The sequence below is a fragment of the Stegastes partitus genome, unplaced genomic scaffold, assembly GCF_000690725.1.
Source record: "Stegastes partitus isolate 25-593 unplaced genomic scaffold, Stegastes_partitus-1.0.2 Scaffold161, whole genome shotgun sequence".
NCBI classification, from domain to species: Eukaryota; Metazoa; Chordata; class Actinopteri; family Pomacentridae; genus Stegastes; species Stegastes partitus.
The window spans coordinates 144,584-152,219 of record NW_007577892.1 but is presented as its reverse complement, the minus strand read 5'-3'; positions in this window follow the sequence as shown (position 1 = coordinate 152,219).

The window sequence follows — 7,636 nt, the reverse complement described above, 5'->3', positions numbered from 1 at the left end:
AGGTTGCCGACCCCTGGCCTAACCCAATAATAACAAATAAATAAACTGATCAAAATGCAGTGTGGGGCAGCAGCACAGCCATATGCACCATTGAGGTCCCTGTCATTTGGACCTTGTTATTTTGTCCCGATGTGTATATAAATAAAAGTCGTGAACTGCTTAGAATGAGTAACTCTGTTGCAGCAAAGACTTCAAGATCATGTGCATTTCCTTGCAGTGCTTACATATGTGGGTGTGCCTGCCCTAATGTTGCTACATTATAACTAGAGCTGGGCAACATGGTAATATGGGGGGGTTAGGGTTAGCTAACCCTAACGCAACCCTAACCCTAACCCTAACCCTTAAACAAACTTTACCTGGAAAGAAAAGAAAATAACAAGGTTAAGACTTACGCCAGTTTCAGCATGTCTTCATTGTAATTCATGTGATATCGTCCCCTTAACCAAACACATTTCTATTAGCTGAACAAGACAAAAGACAATGTAAACTATTATTTATAGAAAACAAAATAATTTAGCAAAAAATATAATATACTTGATCATCAGATTGCTGTCAACAGTCCAACTTTTCTTTTGTTTTTATCCATAGCCTCAAAAGGCTTTGTTATGTTATACCATACCTACAGCCTGTTTGATGTCTGGACAAGTTAGAAGTGTGGGCTCTGCATTACCTTTGTACTTTTTCTGACATTCAACTTTTTGGAGTTGTCGTCACAAGTCTTTGTACTAAAAACCACCAGAGCAGCCTGTGGGCAAGTTGTTCACAACAAAATAGACAAATGTCAGACACATCCCACTCTCACACTATCAGACACATCCCACTCGTCATGCATTTCTTGGGGGGCTTTGTGGGTGTTAACTTCATGATGCTAAGACAGCCACTTACGTAGAGAGTACCTCACCATGAAAAGAGATAGTTAGCCATGTCTAGTTAAATGTAATTATTAACCTAATATATCACTGTTAGATTAGTCATATATTAACGATATAGTGAGAGAAAATGTGATTATTCAACAAAGTGTTGATTAATGTTGTAAATCTTGGTAATTGGAATGAGAGCTAGCTACATTCAACAAAAAAATTGACAATTTAGAAAAAATGCTTGTTAATTATATATTATATTACCAAACTGTTGATTAAATATGAAGCTACAGCTAGACAATGGTCATTGCAACAGAAAGCAGTTTTGTCATTTTACCTGAACAGGCAAAAAAGATCAAAAATTCATTGGTTTCTTCGTGTGAATATTTCTTTTCTGGGACATTACCATTAACATCTGTAGATTTTTGATATTAGAATATTAAAAGCAATTTGAAAATGTTAATACATTGTTTTTCACAGTTTTCTGACATTTTATACTCTGAACAATCAGTGTTTTGAGAAGATGCTTTGCCAAGAGCATTCAGTAATAAACTTAACTAAGGAAAGTTGCAACCTTTTTGTGATTTTTGATTTTAAAAAAACAAACAAAAACTACCTTACAAGTTAAAAATAGGACGCAATTTGATAAAAGACACAATATTAAAACTTGACTCCACACTTTAGGGTTTACAGTCTATGGATAATCCTATACTTCACTGCTGCAAATTTTGGACAAATTTGATATTAATCAAATTATGTATTTTCAAAAATAATGGAGGGAATTTGGGGTGATATGTGTTGAATTGCCCACTTTACCCAGTTGATTGTCCAGACTTGGCATAGCACTAGTTGGGCAGCTAGCCTTGCTTTGCCCAGAAGTAACCAATGCATAAAGACAAAACGTTTTATTTCTACAGATAATTGTGTGCTTAATGTATACATCCTTGACCTTAACCATGTCATTTTCCCAATGCTGGTATTTGTTGCTTTTGAACAATCAAAGGCTGACTGCAAAGCTAAACTAGCATTAGCCACCTCCTGGTTGTAGCTTTGTTTTAGTGTTAAAGTGTTAAAAATCACTTCTCATCTAGCTCCCAGCTAGAAAGCAACGGTAGTATATTTACCCAACATGACACTTTTCTGATTTTGATGACATATCACAATGAATTTTAGACAATCACAGTTTTAATCACTATTAGTTGACATTTTAATAAGAAAAGCAGTGATTCACATACATTTTTTAGTCAGTTTTATGATTTATGTTGTTAGTCTACACAGTGTTCCTCTACTGTATTATTTGTCTGCATTTTATGTGTCATCTTCAGTAAGTCTCAAGGGCAGAGAGGTTTCAGGGAAAGTACCTTTACTGTAACACTTTGAATTTCTTCCCTGAACCCAGAGTCAGTGGGAAGAGCATTCACCAAACTGGTTTCATAATCACGTAGAACAAACAACAGCTCTTGTCCGCCCTACATCTTGATTTGCACATTTAAGACACACGAGAGCAACAACACAACCAGATTACATTTTTTCATTTTAATAAAATACATAATATTTTAATATTAGATTCAATTATTCATTCAGGCAGTAAAGAGTGATGTAAAATGTTAAATGACACAGGTGTTAGTGTTAGTTAACAACCAAAGTCAGTTATTGTTTTTGTTGTTAAAAGAGAAAATCCAGTTTGCTGGAGGCAGTCAAGGATGCCATTGAGTAGCTTTTCTGAAAGCATCATGTCGTTGGATGCCATTTACAGTCGTGTCTAAAAAGAGCGCCCCCATTTTCAACTTTGTACGTTCATGCACGCAGCAGGAGGAAACAAGCAGCAGAACAAAATGGGAAAAACCACCTGGAACACTCCTTGCAAACTCTGGTAAGTGACCCCGTCTTGGTCAGACATAACTTCATAAAGATATAATCTTCTGTACACTGTCGCAGCCATGTAATCCTACATTAACTTGTAAAACCCTCTGCAGTTAGAAAGTCCTGATTTCAAGGCTGACCGTCATTCCAATCACCATACTCTGTACGTATTCCAATGGCTCTACTATTTACAATTACACAAAAAAAAGTCAAAATTTTACATTTTAATGGGGAACCCCTGGTTGGCTTGATATGAAATGTAACCACTAGCGTCTGCTAGAAGGTATGCACAGTCTAGCAGCTGTAATTAGACTTGTCTGTTCTTATAAAACTGTTTCATCATTATTCTAACAGGACCTTTTCTGGATTTTCTTAAGATGAGTGTCCTACTTACCACAATTTATGTTTTTTCATATATTTAGCAGAACGCTTAATCATGCCTTAGACTAGTAAAATTATTTATTTATTTTCTGTCAAGCATGTCAAATAATTTTAGTGTTTGTTTCACAGTACCAGCACTGAAAAATAGAGAAGCTGAATGAAGATCACAGGACAGAGGAGGTACCGTTGAAACCAGAAGTTTACATACACTGTATATAACGACATAAAACCTGAAGGTTCCATGTTCATCTGTTCAAACAATTTTACGCAACATTTTAGTTAATTGGAGGCACACCTGTAGATATAATTTTAATGCACACCTCAAACACACTGCTTTCTTTTGTGACAAAATGGGAAAATCTAAAGAAATCAGCAAAAATATCAGGAAGAGAATCGTTGACCTCCACAAGTCTGGTTCATTCTTGGATACAATTTTCAGATGCCTGAAGGTTCTACGTTCATCTGTTCAAACAATTATACAAGTATAAACATCATGGGAATGTCCAGCCATCATACCGCTCAGGAAGGAGATGGGCTCTGTGTCCCAGAGAGGAAGTGTTTTGGTGCAAAATGTGTGTATCAACCCCAAAACAAAAGCAAAAGAGCTTGTGAAGTTGCTGCTGAAGCTGGTAAGAGAGAGTCATTATCCACAGTGAAACAAGTCCTGGTTTGACATGGGCTGAAAAGCTACTTAGAGAGGACAAAGCCATTACTCCAAAAGCAACATAAAAAGCCAGATTACAGTTTGCAAATGAAAACAAGGACAAAGACCTTCATTTTTGGAGACATGTCCTGTGGTCTGATGGAACTCAAACTGAACTGTTTGGCCATAATGACCATTGTTACATTTGGAGGAAAAAGGGGAACGCTTGCAAGCCTGAGAACACCATCCTCGCTGTGAAGTACGGAGGTGGCAGCATCATGTTGTGGGGGTGTTTTGCTGCAGGAGGGACTGGTGGACTTCACAAAATAGATGAACATTATGTTGAAATACTGAAGCAACATCTCAAAACATCAGCCTAGCAGTTAAAGCTTGGTCGCAAATGGACAATGACCCTAAGCATACTGCCAGATTAGTTAAAAAGTGGCTAAAGTCAATGTTTTAGAGTGGCCATCACAAAGCCCTGATCTCAGTCCCACAGAAAATTTGTGGGCAGAGCTGAAAAGGCGTGTGGAGCAAGGCAGCTTACAAACCTGACTCAGTTATACCAGTTCTGTCAGGAGGAATGGGTCAGAATTCCAGAAAACTACTGTGAGAAGCTTGTGGAAGGGGACTAATTTGTCTTTTTAAACAGTGTATGCAAACTACTGGTTTCAATTATGAATGTCTAAATATTGAAAAACAAATCTCAAAGATATTATTGTGGTCTATACAAATGTCTTAAAGAAGTAAATCACTAAATTATACCTTGATTCGGACCATGTTTGATTGCAGTAACTGGAAAGCATTTTACTGGAGACAAACAGTGACAGGATGCAAACATAACACAAAATGCAATTTCCCTGAAACAGTGACAGATATGATGCATTTACCTCACCTTGTCTACTGCCATTGCAGATCGTGACAATTAATGTTGAAAACTTTATTAACGGTTTACTATTTGCTGTGCATACTAATAGCTGTCACTGAAAAAAGCCCAACTGATAGTGTAGCCTCCCAGGACTTTCACTCTTGTACCACTATCAGGTCAAATGTTTATCATGCTAAATCTTCAGTTTGTGTATACAAAAATTCCTGTGATTTTGATTCAGGACTGAAATTCGTCAACATTTTTTTTTTTTTTGCTTTTTTTTTTTTAATGATGTTTTATTTTTTGTAGATTTCATCTGCTACAATTGGGAGTGGACATGATTATTGCATGTTATTTTTATAGATTTTATGACAAACATGTAGGTCCAGCAAGCATGTGTGTAGTGTATGTAGCATTAAACCAGTCTGTTATCTCTTAATGGCAACACTACTTAGTATCCTTCTTTCAGGTGGCAGCTTATAGGATGGCAATGTAAGCGCTGCACATTTGTATCTTCATCAAAAGGGGCACTTTTCAAGCATTACCACGTGAAGCAAAATAGCTATGCACAGGATAGTGACACGTGTTTTAATATATTTTGTGGGAGGTAAACACATGGTGACACTGAAACGTCACATTGTTAGTGTGTTAGATGAAAAGACTTAAATGTCTGATAAATGCCTTCATTCGGGATGTTGATGTTTCTCTTTTTGTTTTGTTTGCATATTTTTCAGCTGCCTTGAAAGTTAATATAGAACACTGGAGTAAGAAACTTAAACTGTCCTCAGGAATAGCCAGCAAAGTGGAGCAGTTAAATGAGTGAAAGAGACATTTGGATTCTGAGGATTTTACTCTACATTACTTGGACGAGGACTTTGTGTTTATTCTGATTGGTAGAATGGACTGTGAAGAATCCCCAAAGGGACAGTCAAACTTATAATCACTCCATCAGACGAATGGCACATGATTGTCTTCCCAAGACACTGTTTTACTATCTCCTCATAAAGCCTCCATAGCGCTTTATGGCCAGATGAAATTAAAAAATAAAATAAAAACCTGACAATTCTGTGAAGTGGAATCCCCATTCAGCGAAGACGAAAAGTTGTCCTCTGATGTCTGACTAATCGCCAGGGAGAAGATACAAGTGCCTTGATCAAGGACTTTAAGGTTAATAAATAAGTACTTTTCAGAATTTTTAACAGTGCAAGTTTTCAAGCTTTCACTAATGTAATCACTGATGAATGTGAGGCAAGTTACCAACAGAAATGAAAAGAGAGTGACATACGGGCAGAAAATGAGCTCTAACCAGTTTTATTCACATTATTTGCAGGATGCTGTTGATACACCTATCAGTGTGCAGGAGCCGCTGGCAGATGAGGTGATGAAGATTTACCTGCTGCAGAACCAGAATCATTCATTTAATTAACGCACTGACGTAGGCATTGTGATTGAGGGCATCCCTGTCCTCAGCAGTCTGGGGGATCTTAACAAAGCATGCTGCTATCTTTTGGGATTTACCTATGTCTCGGATCTAACATACTTCAAGAATCTCAGGTCTTGAATACCTCAAAACAGTCTAGTTTTAAGGTATTCCAAAAAGTACTATGTTATTGTGCTGATATCATATGTATGTATATGTACTCCCAACAATTCAGTTGTTACCATTTCTAATTGTGAAAATAACCTTAAATTTAATTCACTTCCAAACAGTTGCCTGTGTATTATTGATATGGTATTTTGAATAGCAACTAGTAATTAAAACATTATTTTCTCCTTTCTGTGATCTTTGGGAAAGAATCTTTGTGATGGAGGCTAAGTCATGAGAGCCAGTCAATGTGTTTGTTTTACAAAACAAATGGTGCTTTTTTTCTTCCTAAAGTTAATCAAAATGGAATAGAATCATCAAAATACAGGAGCAGTGAAAATTCTGAGTTACAATCTCATTGCTCGTGTTATCTAGACCAGCAGCTTTTTTAAAACTTGTGGCACCTTAAAATGTGGCGATGTCTACTTGTAACATTGTACTATAGGTGGCTTTCTCAAGGCCCCAAGGTGAACTATTGGTGTTTTCATAAAAATATGATTGTAAAAAAAGTTGGAAGAAATGACAGATGAAAACTGTTCCGTCATTTATGATTATCACTTAAAGGGGAACAATTACAAACAAAATGTCTTGGAATAAAATCTTTGTGGTAAATCTGTTATGGATTGGTACTACATGCCCTGGGATGATCACTTAGGTAGTGCTGTGAATACAAAGGCAATGTGTCGGACATAGTTTTGAGAAAAGGAAAATATATCTCAGGCAATGTCTATGAGTCAGCTGGAGCCTATCCCAGCTGACTTAAGGCGAAGGCAGGAGACACCCTGGACAGGTCACCAGTCTATCACAGCAACACTTAGAGACAGACAAGCAAGCACACTCACATTCACACCTACAGACATTTTAGAATCACCAATTAACCTCAGCATGTTTTTGAAGGAAGCCGCAGAACCTGGTGAGAACCCACGCTGCACAGGGAGAACATGCAAACTCCACGCAGAATAATCCCAGGCATCTTAACTGGGATGCGAACTAGGGATCTTGTTCCAAGGCAGTATAAAGTATATAGTGCTGTGAAAAATGATTTGCCTCCCTACAGATTGTAACGACCCTCCGCCAGTCAACCAGGTGTCCTGTGTTTTCTTGCAGAAACTGGATGAGGGTCGTCTGTTGATTGAGCCACACCTGGGCCCAGTGGCTCAGGCCTCCCTCATTCTCAGTCTCTCTCTCTCTAACAGGAGCTCACTGTGACAGAAGCTGCCCTTGGTTTTTTTGCTTTTGATTGGTTGTTTGATGCACATTTTGATTGCTCTTTGATTACAATAAATAGCATTTTAGTCACCACTCAGTTGTTGTTTTCCTGTTTTGCTACAGTCTTTGAGCCAGGCTGAAACAAGTTATCTTGAATTTCTGTATATTTGTCACACATAAATGTTTTAATTCATCAAGAAAATGTTCATATAAGACAAAGATAACCC